The sequence below is a fragment of the Pelodiscus sinensis genome, chromosome 1 (assembly GCF_052426305.1).
Source record: "Pelodiscus sinensis isolate ZL-2025 chromosome 1, ASM5242630v1, whole genome shotgun sequence".
Taxonomy (NCBI): domain Eukaryota; kingdom Metazoa; phylum Chordata; order Testudines; family Trionychidae; genus Pelodiscus; species Pelodiscus sinensis.
In genome coordinates, this window is record NC_143052.1 from 248,551,621 (window position 1) to 248,567,261 (window position 15,641).

The window sequence follows — 15,641 nt, forward strand, 5'->3', positions numbered from 1 at the left end:
ATTCAGGGGGTAGCCAAGTTAGACTACAGAAAAAAACAGCAAATGGTCTGGTAGCACTTTATAGACTAACAAAACATGTAGATGGTATCATGAGCTTTCATGGGCACAGCCCACTTCTTCAGATGACCAGAGTTGAGATTATGTTCATTGAAATTTCACATCAGGTATTTTTCATGTATGACTCCAAACTTTTAGTCCTGCTCTAGTAGATAACTGCTCTTCAACATGAGTGTAATCACCACCAGGCAGATTTGAAGCTGGGATCTCTGGAGCTTAATATAGGTGCCTCTACAGCTTGAGCTATAATGCCAGCTTGCTCTCAACTAAGGCTGTAGAACTTGTTCTTATCTGTTGCTATAAGTGGTTTAAGTACCACTAAATGGGACAGCAAAACATACCCACTTGGTGTGTGGGTTACATGAGCACTTACCAAGTATAGGTTGAACCTCGCTAGTCTGGCACTCTCTGGTCTGGCAAAATCCATGGTCCAACATGATTATAGTTAGCTGGATGTTCATCTATTATGGATCTGGTCAAATTTCCAGTGGTCCCATAAAGTTTGTATACAGCCACCAGTCCTTACTCTCAGTTTTCTGTGCTGCTATAAATGTCTTCCCAGGAGGCATACCTGGGAGGTAAACAAATGCCTTTGATGTTGACTGCGGAGTGTCCAGACTACCGCGCTGAGCTGACAAACATCTGATCAGCTCAGCACAGCAGCCATTTAAATGAAGCGGCGATTATTTAAATCGCCGTTTCATTTTCCTATGCCAGGTAGCCTAATCTACATGCCTCTGTCACCAGAAGCATGTAGTCTAGATGTACCCTAAGAGTCCAGTAAGCAGTGGAAGTGTTGGTAATGCTGCTGGACAATATTGACCTACTATGGTTTGGCATAATCTCTGGTTCAGCATTGGTCAAGTCTTGAGGGTGCTGGACTAGAGAGGTTAAACTGGTAAATGTCTGCTCACCAATATGTGGATGGGGTTTAAAAAGTAATTTACTAAGTTACTAATTAACTTAGTAACTAATTATGTTACTAAGCAGCATAATAATTAATTCTCAACACCCCTCTGAAATAGGTGAATAATATCAACCCTATTTTATACATAATAAACTAATAGTCTTCTTTAAGGATGTGATTCAAATCCTACAGAAGCCAATAAGAGTCATCAGCAGGCTTTTAACCTGGCCCTAAACACAAGTCGAAAATCAGTAATAGAGTTCAGATTAGAATTTACTTCAGGGTTTTAGTTCCTATTCCTCCATGCGTCCTTCTTATATTTTGAAACCTAGGAGTAAGTCTTAAACCTAATCCAGATTTTGATCAGGATTTTGCCTCAGTGGCCCAGTCACTGAGATGTGAACTGTTCATATACACTGAACAATGTATGATAACAGATTTTGAATTATATTGTACCCTCATGGCCCCACAGTATGCTAACATTTTTATGGCTGACTTAGAACAACATTTCCTCAAATCCCCTCCCCTATTAGCCCTCCTTTACTTACATCAATGACATCTTTATTATTTCAACCCATGGTCAAGAAACACTGGATGCATTCCACAGAAATTTTAATAACCTATACTCCTTAGATATAACTGCATCTGCTCCAGTCCCACTGACAGAGACCAAAAACTTCAAGATCTCTACCAACCATTCATAAAACTCAATTACCCACCGGGGGAAATAAAAAAACAAATTGAAAGGGCCAGATGAATACCCAGAAACCAGCTAGTTCTAGATAATCCCAAGAAAACCAACAATAGAACACCACTTGTCATCAACTATAGCCCCTGACTTAAATCCCTCCAATGTATTATCAATAACGTACAATCTATACTGGAACACTCCGAGAGGCTAAACTCCTACTCTCCTATAGACAATCACCTAACTCCAGGAAGATTCTTACTTACAACCACAGGGAATACCACATTAATACTAACCCTGGAACTTACCCTTGCAACAAACCCTGTTGCCAATTTTGTCCACATATTTACTCTGGAGACACCATTACTGTACCTAACCATGTCAGTTATATGATAAAGGGCTCATATTCCTATACATACAGCAATGTGATTTATGCCATCATGTGCCAGCAATGTCCCTCTGCTATGTACATTGGACAAACTGCTCAGTCACTTTGCCAAAGAATTAATGCCCTCAAATCAGACATCAGACATCTTCACATGGAAAAACCTGTTAGTCAACATTTTAATCAAACTGGCCATTCCTTTCAAAGAGACTTTAACACCACATTACAGAGAGAGACTTCAGAACTGTTATTCATACTTAAATTTGACACTTTGCGAATGGGCCTTAGTAAAGATGCTAATTACCTTACACATTACAAAGACAGCCTCCTTACCTATTGATACTCTTAGTAACTCCAAATTAGCCACTTATTGACTTACAATAAGCTATTTCCTCCTTCCTTATCTCTTCCTTGTCCCTTACCCCCACCTTCTGTTCTAATATCTGATTTGTTAGTACATAATTTGTTTACTGTATTCCTTTGTTATATATGGTCATGCCAATTCACTTTCAGAATATGATCTGAAGAAGTGAGTCTGCCCCACGAAAGCTCATCACCTAACAAACTATCTTATTAGTCTTTAAAGTGCTACATATTTTTTTTCTTTTAGATATTGAATTATGTCACCAATTCCCATGCACTGGCACGACTGATGAGAACAGTGTCTTGCAAGATGAATGAACATGTCCGGTCTGTTCATTTCACAAAATTATTCATTCACAGAAGTTTAAATAGAGGTTTAAAATGAAAAAAACAAACCCTCAGAAATAGCTGTGATTACAAATCTTCAGAAACCAAGATAACTTGCTTTCCTAAATATAGTATTTTTATTGCTTGATAGTTTACATGTCAGGATGCCTTCCATTAAGATATAGCTATGAGATTATATGTACTGCATTTTTTTCTTTTCCTCTTTTTCTTTTATAAACATAAATAACCAAACATCACAACAATATGATTTTGCAATAAAATGCACTATCAATTTATTTGATATTTATGCTGACTTGATCACTCTGTTGATATCCACTAAGCAGTGTTTTTTTTCTGGAATATATAAAATTTCAGAAAAATTATTCATAAAAATGTCAAGATGTTCAATTCTTATATCAAGTTATACTATACGGTCAGACAAAATATATTATAAGATTATATTTGAAACAACCTTACCCCCCAAATCCTTTTCCATTTTAAACAAGATCCTTTTAAAAATATATATACATTTCTATTGATTACCTCCATTATGTACTGTATTGTTGCAATTATCTTTTTAAGTATATCAAAAATTTATTTTCTAGAGAAATGTAAGAAAAAAATTACAGATATACTGGGTCACTGACAAAGGTACATCTAGTCCAGTGTCCTGTCCTCCCACAGTGGACAATACTAAATGCTTCAGAAGGCGTAAATAGAACAGGTAAATGTCCATTGATTGATCCCCTGTTATCCATTTCCAGCTTCTGGCAAACATGTTTATACATTAAAGACAAACAATCTCTGGTAAGCTCGAGCAACATATTTTCTGTCACTGAATATGAAAGTAAATCTATAGGCACAGAAAAATGTACATTTTGGAAGACAGTTGGGTTTCACTACATGACCCTTTCAATTCCCTCTAATGCAACAATTCTGTGATTCTACTGAGGGATAAGGTCTCTTTGAAATAAGTGTGAACTTTCCCATTAGTTTCAGAGGAAATTGCAATGGACTACACTAGAGGATAAGTTTGAATTAAGATATGTAAATTCAGCTATGTTAATTGGAGCCATCAGCACTGTGGGATGTAGAAGGGAGCATGCTCTCCCTTCAATTTCCCCTACTCCTCTTAGGAGGAGGATGACCAGCATTGATGGGAGTGCTCTCTCAGGGTATGTCTACACTACAGTATTATTTCAAAATATCTAATTTCAAAATAGTTATTTTGAAATATCTTATTTCGAAATAATGCGTCGTCACACAAAATGCATTTCAAAATAGCTTTTCGCTATTTCAAATTAGCACATCCACACTGATTGGACTCCGAATCACATTTGAGGCCAGCCAGAACTGGTTCCAGCAGTGCATCAGGCCAGAAGTTACCTTGTGGCCAGCTTCTACAGAGCGCTTATTTCGAAATAGCAATTTCAAAATTGGTGCTATTACTTGTGGAATGAGATTTGCCAATTTCAAAATAAGCCCTCTGCTATTTTGAATTAATTTTGAAATAGCAGCTGGTTTGTGTAGATGCTAGGAAAGTTATTTCGAAATAACGGCTGTTGTTTTGAAATAACTTTGCTGTGTAGACATACCCTCAGTTCAAATTAAAATGTCTTCAATAATCCCGCTAATTCAAACCCCAGAAGATCGACTGTGGCTGCTTTGATCTTCTCTGTAGTATAAATATGATTCAAGTGTTTTCCTCAGGCAGTTTCCATTGATTTGAATATATTCAGTACTAGAGGATTTACCTGGCATTGTTTGGGTCCTTATCTAAAATATTTTTTGTTTTTATTCACTTAAATCAATTCTCTAGGGTGATCCTGGGGATGTGGGGTTCAGTATACAGGCTGCCCCAGAGAGAGAGGACAACCCCAGCAATAAAACTCCTACCTTGCTTTAAGTTATGATAAGAGGTAGCTGCATACCAGATTTGATCATTCTCCCCCTTACCGTTAGGAGGAGTTCTTAAACAAACACATAGAAAAATGGATGAACAGACACATATATCTACAGACAGAATTGATGGAAACTTGTTTAGGTTTAGCAGGCTGAAAGCTAAGAGTAAGATTTCCACCATATTTATTGTGAAATTTCAATAAGCTGATGACAAAGCTCCATCAACTCTGTCCAAATGAAGTATCATATGCCCCATCTATTAAAATCAATAGAGAGTCACTGGAGAATGTCAATCATTTTCTCGACCTTGGAAGTTTTCTTTCATCCAAGGCAGATATCGGTATAGAAATCTAACATTGTCTGAACTATGCCAGTGCAGCCTTTGCTCATTTACAGCAATGGGTTTTTGAAGAACATGACATTCAAACAGACACCAAGCTTCTTGTCTATCAACTAATCAGTCTCACAGCACTATTGTATGGATCTGAAACTTGGACAACCTACAGACATCACTTGAAAGTCATTGAGAGGTATCACCAATGCTGCCTTCGCAAGCTCTTGAAGATCAAATGGGAAGACAGATGCACTAACAAATGTTCTGGAAGAGGCAAAGACCACCAGTATTGAGACAATGATCATCCATCAGCAACTTCACTGGACTGGTCATGTTATTCAGATCCCAGACCATCACCTTCCAAAACAGGTCCTGTGTTCTCAACTGAAAGAAGGATACTCCGAAGTATGAAGACAACGGAAGCATTATAAGGACTTGCTAAAGGATAAATTAAAGAAGTATAACATTGATGTTGAGACTTGGGAGACACTCACCCAGGATCACTCAAAATGGAGAGAAGTCCTATGCAATAGTGCTCTGCATTTCGAATTTGCCTGACAAGCTGAGGAGGAAAAGAGGCACAGGAGGAGGGGGAGACTAGTTTTGTCATGGTCAACAGCCTCCTGCTGTACCTGAAAACATCTGTCCATCTATCTGTTCCATGTCCAATTCCCATGGAAGATGATCATACTTGGTAACACATGATCACCCTTCATATAGATATAGATATAGATATAGATATAGATATAGATATAGATATAGATATAGATATAGATATAGATTCTTTAGGTTTTGAATTATAGTCATGGAGATATACTGTAATTCAAAACCTAAAGAATAAATCAAATGAGGACTCAACTTTCCTCCACATGGTATGAATGCCTTCATTGCCATATTAGTTCCTACTGCTGCTACTGTCATAAATCTATTAACTTGCCACTCCAAAAGTCAACATGAAGGAGCAGGAAGTCTTTTGTGAGCTCAACACTACTATTGTGTGAAGTGCCAACGTAAGAGGTCACTGGTAATGAATTCTCTCCTTTAATTTACATTTGCTAAATATAATGCTACATGATAGAACAGAAGTATCCCTATTTTCCAATGTTTATCTCATTCCATGCATGAATAACAGCTCAATATCTTCATTCTGTCCATTGGCTTCTATGGTTATCAGGACGGAAGCTTTGATTGAGTTAGCATTGGTAAGAAATTCTCTTATATTTTCTTTCATGTTGTTCTTGACAGGCTTGTATCTGTTATTTTGACTGGTCTCACTGTCTCATGTTTTCAGACACATTCATTTATCACAAAGCAAGTCACTTTCCTGTTTGTGTTTCTACTTTACTACAAAGGGCATGTACAGAAACATTACAAGAATGCTGGATTACAGCAAATAAATTGTCCACACTTAGTCTGCAGTATGTCTCTACAGCCATTCTATCCTGTAAGGTTTTTTGTTTGAGAGATAGAGTTTAATGCTTCCTATAAATAATCTTTCAGCATAGAAGTTTCTGATTATTTGACTTTGATTATATGATTTTTATTGAAAATTAGTGATACATAGATAAATAGAACTTTATATCTTTAAAAGCTGTATGTTCATAACTCCCTTTCAATAATGCATCTGTTTAAACACCACAGGTATGTATGATTCAACTGGATTAGATTGCCATGCCACTTTTGCACAATATTCTGAAAGTTTCAGGCCAAAATTATTCATAAATCATGAAGTACCAAACTTGAAACACCAATCATGTAGAGTAAATGAAGCACTTTACTATATCCCAGCTTCAGAATGGAGTGAGAGGTGCATCAGCCCTGAGGCTGTGCAGGTAACCAACTATCCTCCAGTCCCAGGGTCTCAGCAAGAGCCTGGGTACTGGGGCTTGTCCACCACCCCTGGTGCTTTAGCAGGGGAATAGTGTCAGGGAGTTGGGGCTTCTCCTGACTCTCTTACCCAGCACTTTTGCTAGAGAACAGAGTTATGGGTTGCTAGGGTCTTTCCCTGCCACACTTTAGCTTTGGTAAGGAATGGGTGAGGGAACTGTCAGCATAGTTGCTATAGCATAGTTTCTCTCCCACTTCATCTGCTCTCTGAGCAGCAGATATTTTCTGGGGACTCCCAAATGGCTGGGGCCCTTGCATGGGCCCCTTTGACCCATTGACTAATCCCCCACTGAAGGGCATTGTCCATAGTAAATGTTATAAATCAAAGTTATTGCCTTTCAGACTGCTTTTGATTGATATTTATAATATATATTTTCTGTAACAAAACAGAAATACAAAGCAATGGGTTATTTGCACTCTTAGGGTACGTCTAGACTAGGGTATGTCTATTTGCACTCTTAGGGTACGTCAGAGACTGTCGACAAAACTTCTGTCGACAAAGAGCGTCTAGACTACGTTGAGTTCTGTCGACAAAGCAAGCTGCTTTGTCGACATGGTAGTGTAGACGCAAAGGACAGTTTACATGCAATAACACCTTCTGTTGACAGAAATTCTGTCGACAGAAGGCGTTATGCCTCGTAAAATGAGGTTTACCAGCGTCGACAAAACTGCTGAGTTCTGTCGACGTTATGTCGACAGAACTCAGCGGTAGTGTGGACGCAGGTATAGTTTTGTCGACAAAAGTCCACTTTTGTCGACAAAACTCTGTAGTCTAGACACACCCTTATTGTAGGTAGGCTGGTTCCATGATATTAGAGAGACAAGATGGGAGAGGTAATATCTTTTATTGGACCAATTTCTATTGGTGAAAGAGACAAGCGATGCAGTTTATGCAGAGATAATTTTCAGGCAGAATTGTTCACTGTAAACTGGAAAGCATATCTCTTTGACTAAGAAGTTGGTTCCATAAAAAATACTTACATTCTTTAACTGTTTATTATGGAATAATAATAATCTCTAATCATGAACAATGACCTTTTAGCTAATGCACCAAACTGGAACTCAAGAGACACAGATTTACTTAGATTTTTAAACAATTTTAATTATCTATTTTTTAATTTTAATTTATCCAGGGCAAAAGGTGTTTGTTACTGTTTAAAAATACATGGAACCTTTGATGTTATTTTTAAATAAATGATGGGCCGAGTCACCATTATGTTATCACAACTCTATGCTAGTATTAATGACAGGAGCTGAAACAGCAGAAAGTTAGTGTAGCAGAGAGATGAACTGATTTACAATTTTTAACCTTTTAAATTAGAATTTTAGTTGTTCTAACTCCACAATTCCAACTGTTCATAATTTTATATAAAAATCCAAATATATCATATTTCTTTTTGAGCTAAAACTTTCTACGCCTTGCTTTGGGCCAAAGATTATTTTTTAAAAGAGTTTGAATTACCTTATAGATGAATTAATGAACTTTGTACAGAATGAAAAAAAAAAGCCCCATGAATATTCTCTTTCTCTATGAGAATTCAGAATTGTTGCATTCTGGTGGCCCACAAAAGAATAAAGATAGTGAACTTCCATTTTTTGGGTCTCATCTTATTACAATGTCCTCCTGACCTATAACTTCCCTTAACTTCAGTGAAAGTTATAGCAAGCTCAATCCATTATCTTGGCTTGTAGCTCTAAATGTGACTTAAAAATCAAAATGAGATTTAAGAAAATTGCAATTGTACTTTTGTAGATGTGAGCATTTAAGTACTGCAAGCTGAAAACACTTTGTTTTTTATGATTGAGTCAAAATTAGAGGTGGGTTGAGAGATTGGTAACCTAGGGTATGTCTACACTACCCCGCTAGTTCGAACTAGCGGGGTAATGTAGGCATACCGCACTTGCAAATGAAGCCCGGGATTTGAATTTCCCGGGCTTCATTTGCATAAGCGGGGAGCCGCCATTTTTAAAACTCCGCTGGTTCGAACCCCATGCAGCGCGGCTACACGGGGCACGAACTAGGTAGTTCGAACTAGGCTTCCTAGTTCGAACTACCGTTACTCCTCATTTCACGAGGAGTAACGGTAGTTCGAACTAGGAAGCCTAGTTCGAACTATCTAGTTCGTGCCCCGTGTAGCCGTGCTGCACGGGGTTCGAACCAGCGGGGTTTTAAAAATGGCGGCTCCCCGCTTATGCAAATGAAGCCCAGAAAATTCAAATCCCGGGCTTCATTTGCAAGTGCGGTATGCCTACATTACCCTCCTAGTTCGAACTAGGAGGGTAGTGTAGACATACCCCTATAGCCTTGTGCCTGCTAAGGATATACACAGGAGCCTCTATGGTCCTTTTTAACCTGTATATAAAACATCTGACCTTATTAAAAATGGCTGTCATGAAAGCCAACCAGAGTCATCGTCCAGTGACTTGCACAGAACAAAATCTCACAGCCAGTTGCACAATACCTTCTCATGTACATGGGATAAAATGTTTTGTCAGCTCCTCATTTATTACATTTCTTGTGGAATTTACCCCTGCTGGAGTTCGGAGCAGTGTCCAAGTCTTGTCAGCTTCAAGCACAGTGTGAGACTCATCTCTTTCTGAACAACTAATTGAGTTGTGAAGTTAAACTGACACTTCTGAAAGAGAAGTGGAAGAGTGTTTGTCTATCATGAGTAATCAATGTAATTCAGAATGCCTGGATATAACGAATAGGTATATCATAAACACAAATACATGAATATTTAATTGATTTCTGGGAAGGAAATCAAGTCTTTATTTGAGAAGTCAAAAGAATGGCAAAAAAGTCTATTTACAAGACTAAAACAACTTATTATCCTGTTGACCATGAGACCAAAGGGCCTATAGCTAAGTAAGGCTTATTATAAACTGAACTAAACCATTACCAAACTTTAAAATACTTTGTAATAGTAATTTAGATTGACGAAATTAAGATGCTTGCCACAAGAAATAAAATGGAAAGTGTAGTATCTTTATGTAATATCCTGATTATCAGAGCGAGTGTTTTAAATTGAAAAATGTGCTAACTTCATTAGTATGGAAAATCAGGATTCTAATATGTGCTTGGAAATTTTCAAATGTATCAAACAATGGGCATATGCATAACTATCAAGAGTAAAGAGTGAATCGTTTATGTGATGCATAACGAATCTATAAGTAGTCTTCTTTGGGGAACTGATTTTGAAACTGCTAATGTCATCAGCTGCAAACTCCAGTTTACACAAAGACTAGATATTGTATGTGAATATCTTTACCTATCATTTTGCCCTTTTTCTACAAAGATAATCATTCTTGGAGATGCCATTTTTTGTCTTACCAACTAAATAGATACACTGATGCTTAAGGCCAAACCTGTATCATCATAATAACAGGAACAAAAATAATACTCCCATATTCTATATTAGCATAACCATATCACGGACCTGAGTAACTACCGATTCTGTGAGTGTAATTTACATGTGAAGTATACCAGGAAGCTATTTGGTAATACAGACTAAAACAGTCTCAGTACCATACCCATTCATATCCAGGTACATACATTTATCTACTGTTATTTTGGTCAGTTAGGCTGAGCAGTTTTCACTATAGCTATAATTGTCCTATAACAGTGCTCTACTTTGCCCTAGTGAGAGGGATAAAATTTGGCCGGACAGACATGAGAATGGCCAACCTCAGTGGTTCTGATGGTAGGGAATAGTGTCAAGGATTATGGGTATGACCCTACAAATTCATGGTCCATTTTGGTCAATTTCAGAGTCATAGGATTTTTAAAATAATATATTTCATTATTTCAACTATTAAATCTGAAATTTCACACTGTTGTAGTTATAGGGGTCCAGGTCCAAAAAGGAGTTGGAGGGTTGCAAGTCTATTGTGTGTGAGGAAGTTGCGGTAGTGCTATCCTTCTGCGCTCTTGCTCACAGTGTTGCTACCATTAGGCTGTGTCTACACTGGCATCCCTTCTGAAAAAGGGATGCTAATGTAGCACTTTGGAATAGGCAAATCCGCGGGGGATTTAAATATCCCCCGCGGTATTTGCATTAACATGGCTGCTGCTTTTTTCTGGCTTGGAGACAAGCTGGAGAAAAGCGCCAGTCTAGACGTGATTCTCCGGAAAATAAAGTAGGAATAAGAGACCCTCCAGAAAAGGCTTTATTTTCTGGAGAATCACGTCTAGACTGGCGCTTTTCTCCAGCTTGTCTCCAAGCCAGAAAAAAGCAGCAGCCATGTTAATGCAAATACCGCGGGGGATATTTAAATCCCCCACGGATTTGCCTATTCCAAAGTGCTACATTAGCATCCCTTTTCCGGAAGGGATGCCAGTGTAGACACAGCCTTAGGGTGGGGCAGTACTGCTCATTTTACTTCTGTGCTGCTGCCTGCAGAAGTGGGCCCTCAGTAAGCAACCATCATTCCCTGACCACTCAGCTCTGAAGGCAGCAGTGCAGAGGGGTGGAAATACCCTACCATGACATCATTACTTCTGTGCTGCTACTGGCAGTGGCTTCTGGCTGAAGGCCAGCCAGAAATAAGGGTGGTAATACCATGGCCCCCTAAATAACCTTGTGAACCACTCTGAAACTCCCTTTTGGGTCAGGATCCCCAATTTAAGAAATGATGGTCTCCCCCATGAGATCTGTACAATGTAAAGTAAAAGCAATTAAATGCCCAAGTTTCATGGCGGGAGACCAGCTTTTCTGGTTCTTGATGTGTTTTTCACGGCTGTGCATCTGGTAGACCCTAATTAAAAGCCTTAAACCAATCCTGCAAGTTCCCAGAATGCTATTGCTAGCCAGCAGGTTACCTGAGTAGCCAGGAAAGGATCCAGTGATGGCCCTTTCCCAAATCTCCAAACTGGGGACAACATCCAGGCCCCTGTTGGATGAGGGACACTATCTCAATCAGGAAGTAACAATGGGAGTTTGTCAAAACAACTAGTGGAATCTCTAGCTGCCTGCTCCTTTGAACCCACTTTGAACCTGACTTCTGAGCTCTGCCTTCCTGTCTGCTCCTAGGAACCTGCTCCCAGACTACTGTCTACTCCCAGTTCCTGCTGTTCTGCCCTGCTCAAGGTCCTGGCTCCCCTGCTTTGTGTTTGATGCTGTCACTGGCTCTGAGCCCTAGTCTAGCACCTGATTTTGTCTCTGACCTTTGGCTTGTTACCTGAAAGAAACTTCAGTTTTGACTCTTGACTCTGACCAGTAAGATTGATTGCCCTTAAAATGGTCAACTCATTTCCAACATAATGAAGCCTTTGCACTCGCTAAACTCCCTCTCATGCCTCAGAGTTAACACCCAGACTACAGCTGAGAAGGCTGAGTTCTGGCAAGACGTCGAGGGCATTTAACTGTCCAAATAGCATTCCAGTTACCCAGTTTTATTGGTTAAAAGGAGCAAGAATAGAAATGTAGTTTAGGAAATAATACAGACGTTATTAGTTCCTTGCAATGTTCAGTGTCTGTTTTGGCTATTGTGGCTGAGATGGGTGGGCTAGGCTTAAAGGTTTTTTTCTCGAGGCCTCCAGGACCTGCCACACCAAACCTGACAGTAGAGCTAAGTCCTCCAAATGGCCTAAAGAGACTGAGAATGGCTATCCAATCATATGCTTAAAGCAGGGAGCAGCCAATCAGGAGGTCCATAGGAAAAGGATCTGAAGAGCCAGAGCCAGTTCCCTGCTGAAGTCAGAGGAGTGCCTGGCTGGACAATCCTTGTCAACTCTCAGCATCATGGATAGCTCAGAGCTGTCAGGGATTGGGGGAGAGAGAAAGAGCTTCTGGTTGGCTGCTGGATCTGGACTCAGAAAAGTCCTTAGGCTGGAGTTCCAGGGAAGTTCTTCAGGGAACTGTAAGCAGTTTTGTTACAGTGATACAGTGGCACATGGTTACTATTCTTAGAATCCCTGGACTGGGATCTGGAGTAGTGGGCAGGCCTAGCTTCCCCTGTAAGCCATTGGGGGAACTGGCCTACAATCAGATAGTTATAAGCTTCCTAGGACAAGATCTGAAATAGACAGAGGCTCAGCAGGAAAAATAAGGCCAGAACAGAGCATCTCTGGTTCAGGCATAAGGATCTTGTGCAAAATGGGGGGTTTGCACAAAAAAAAACCCCATCCACACTGCTTCTTTTTGCACAAAAACCCTTTGTGCAAAAAGAAACGGCAGAAAATATGCTAATGATGTTGCAACTTATGCTAATGAGCCCCTCATTAGCATAATTTCTGCGAAAAATACTTGTAGTGTTGACGTAGCCTAGGAGTACAGCCAGCTTAAAGACCACAGACACACCTGATCAGAAGGGGCACTTGTGAAAGGTGGGTTTTTTGCCATTATAGTGTGTAAAGTCTGAAGGGATTCATGATCCAGAAGTGAACATGATAAAGAGCTGTAGAAAATTCCTGGTAGATCTATTTGCCTTTCGGGAGAAGGGTATATTCTTAAACCTTCACAGATCAGAGGTAATCTCTGACCCCTTTCTATGGAAGGAGAGAGAGAACTCAGAGAAGACTGAGTCCTAGAAATTTGGCTAAAGAGGACCTACCTGGAATTACTGCATTTATGGCCTATAAACAAGAACTGGATTCAATGAAATGCCTTCTATTCCTCATAGAATCATAGAATACTAGGACTGGAAGGGACCTCGAGAGGTCCTCGAGTCCAGTCCCCTGCCCTCATGGCAAGACCAAATACTGTCTAGACCATCCCTGATAGACATTTATCTAACCTACTCTTAAATATCTCCAGATATGGGGATTGCACAACCTCCCTGGGCAATTTATTCCAGTGTTTGACTACTCTGACAGTTAGAAACTTTTTCCTAATGTCCAACCTAAACCTCCCTTGCTGCAGTTTAAGCCCATTGCTTCTTGTTCTATCCCCAGAGGCCAAGATGAACAAGTTTTCTCCCTTCTTATGACACCCTTTTAGATACCTGAAAACTGCTATCATGTCCCCCCTCAATCTTTTCTTTTCTAAACTAAACAATCCGGCTATGTCTACATTGGCATCCCTTTCCGGAAAAGGGATGCTAATGTGACAAGTCGGAATTGCAAATCCACGGGGGATTTAAATATCCCCCGCGGCATTGTCATTTACATGGCTGCCGCTTTTTTCTGGCTTGGGGATAAGCCAGAGAAAAGTGCCATTCTAGACGCGATTATCCGGAAGATAAGCCCTTTTCCAGAGGATTTCTTATTCCTACTTGAATAAGAGGAATAAGAAATCCTCTGGAAAAGGGCTTATTTTCCGGAGAATAGCGTCTAGACTGGCGTTTTTCTCCGGCTTATCCCCAAGCCAGAAAAAAGCGGCATCCATGTAAATGCAAATGCCGCGGGGGATATTTAAATCCCCCACGGATTTGCAATTCCGACTCGTCACATTAGCATCCCTTTTCCGGAAAGGGATGCCAATGTAGACGTAGCCACCCAGTTCTTTCAGCCTTCCTTTATAGATCATGTTCTCTAGACCTTTAATCATTCTTGTTGCTCTTCTCTGGACCCTCTCCAATTTCTCCACATCTTTCTTGAAATGCAATGCCCAGAACTAGACACAATACTCCAACTGAGGCCTAACCTGCTCAGAGTAGAGCGGAAGAATGACTTCTCGTGTCTTGCTCACAACACACCTGTTAAAGCATCCCAGAATCATGTTTGCTTTTTTTGCCACAGTAACACACTGCTGACTCATATTCAGCTTGTGGTCCACTATAACCTCTAGATCCCTTTCTGCCATACTCCTTCCTAGACAGTCTCTTCCCATTCTGTATGTGTGAAACTGATTGTTCCTTCCTAAGTGGAGCACTTTACATTTGTCTTTATTAAACTTCATCCTGTTTTCCTCAGACCATTTCTCCAATTTGTCCAGATCATTTTGAATTCTGACTCTATCCTCCAGAGCAGTCACAACCCCTCCCATCTTGGTATCATCTGCAAACTTAATAAGTGTACTTTCTATGCAATATCTAAATCATTGATGAAGATATTGAACAGAGCCAGTCCCAAAACAGACCCCTGCAGAACCCCATTTGTTATACCTTTCCAGCAGGATTGTGAACCATTAATAACTACTCTCTGAGTACGGTTATCCAGCCAGTTATGCACCCACCTTATAGTAGCCCCATCTAAGTTGTATTTACCTAGTTTATTGATAAAAATATCATGCGATACCATATCAAACCCCTTACTAAAGTCTACGTATACCACATCCACCGCTTCTCCCTTATCCACAAGACTCGTTATCCTATCAAAGAAAGCTATCAGATTGGTTTGACATGATTTGTTCTTTAGAAATCCATGCTGGCTGTTCCCTATTACCTTGCCACCTTCCAAGTGTTTACAGATGATTTCCTTAACTACTTGCTCCATTATCTTCCCTGGCACAGAAGTTAAACTAACTGGTCTGTAGTTTCCTGGGTTGTTCTTATTTTCCTTTTTATAAATGGGCACTATATTTGCCCTTTTCCAGTCTTCTGGAATCTCTCCTGTCTCCCATGATGCCTCCTCTATCAGCTCCTTGAGTATTCTAGGATGCATTTCATCAGGCTCTGGTGACTTGCAGGCATCTAACTTTTCTAGGTGATTTTTAACTTGTTCTTTTTTTATTTTATTTTATCTTCTAAACCTACCCCCTTCCCACTAGCATTCACTATGTCAGGCATTCCTTCAGACTTCTCGGTGAAGACCGAAACAAAGAAGTTATTAAGCATCTCTGCCATTTCCAAGTTTCCTGTTACTGTTTCTCCCTCCTCACTGCCTTTGTTATTTAAAATTAATAAAGTT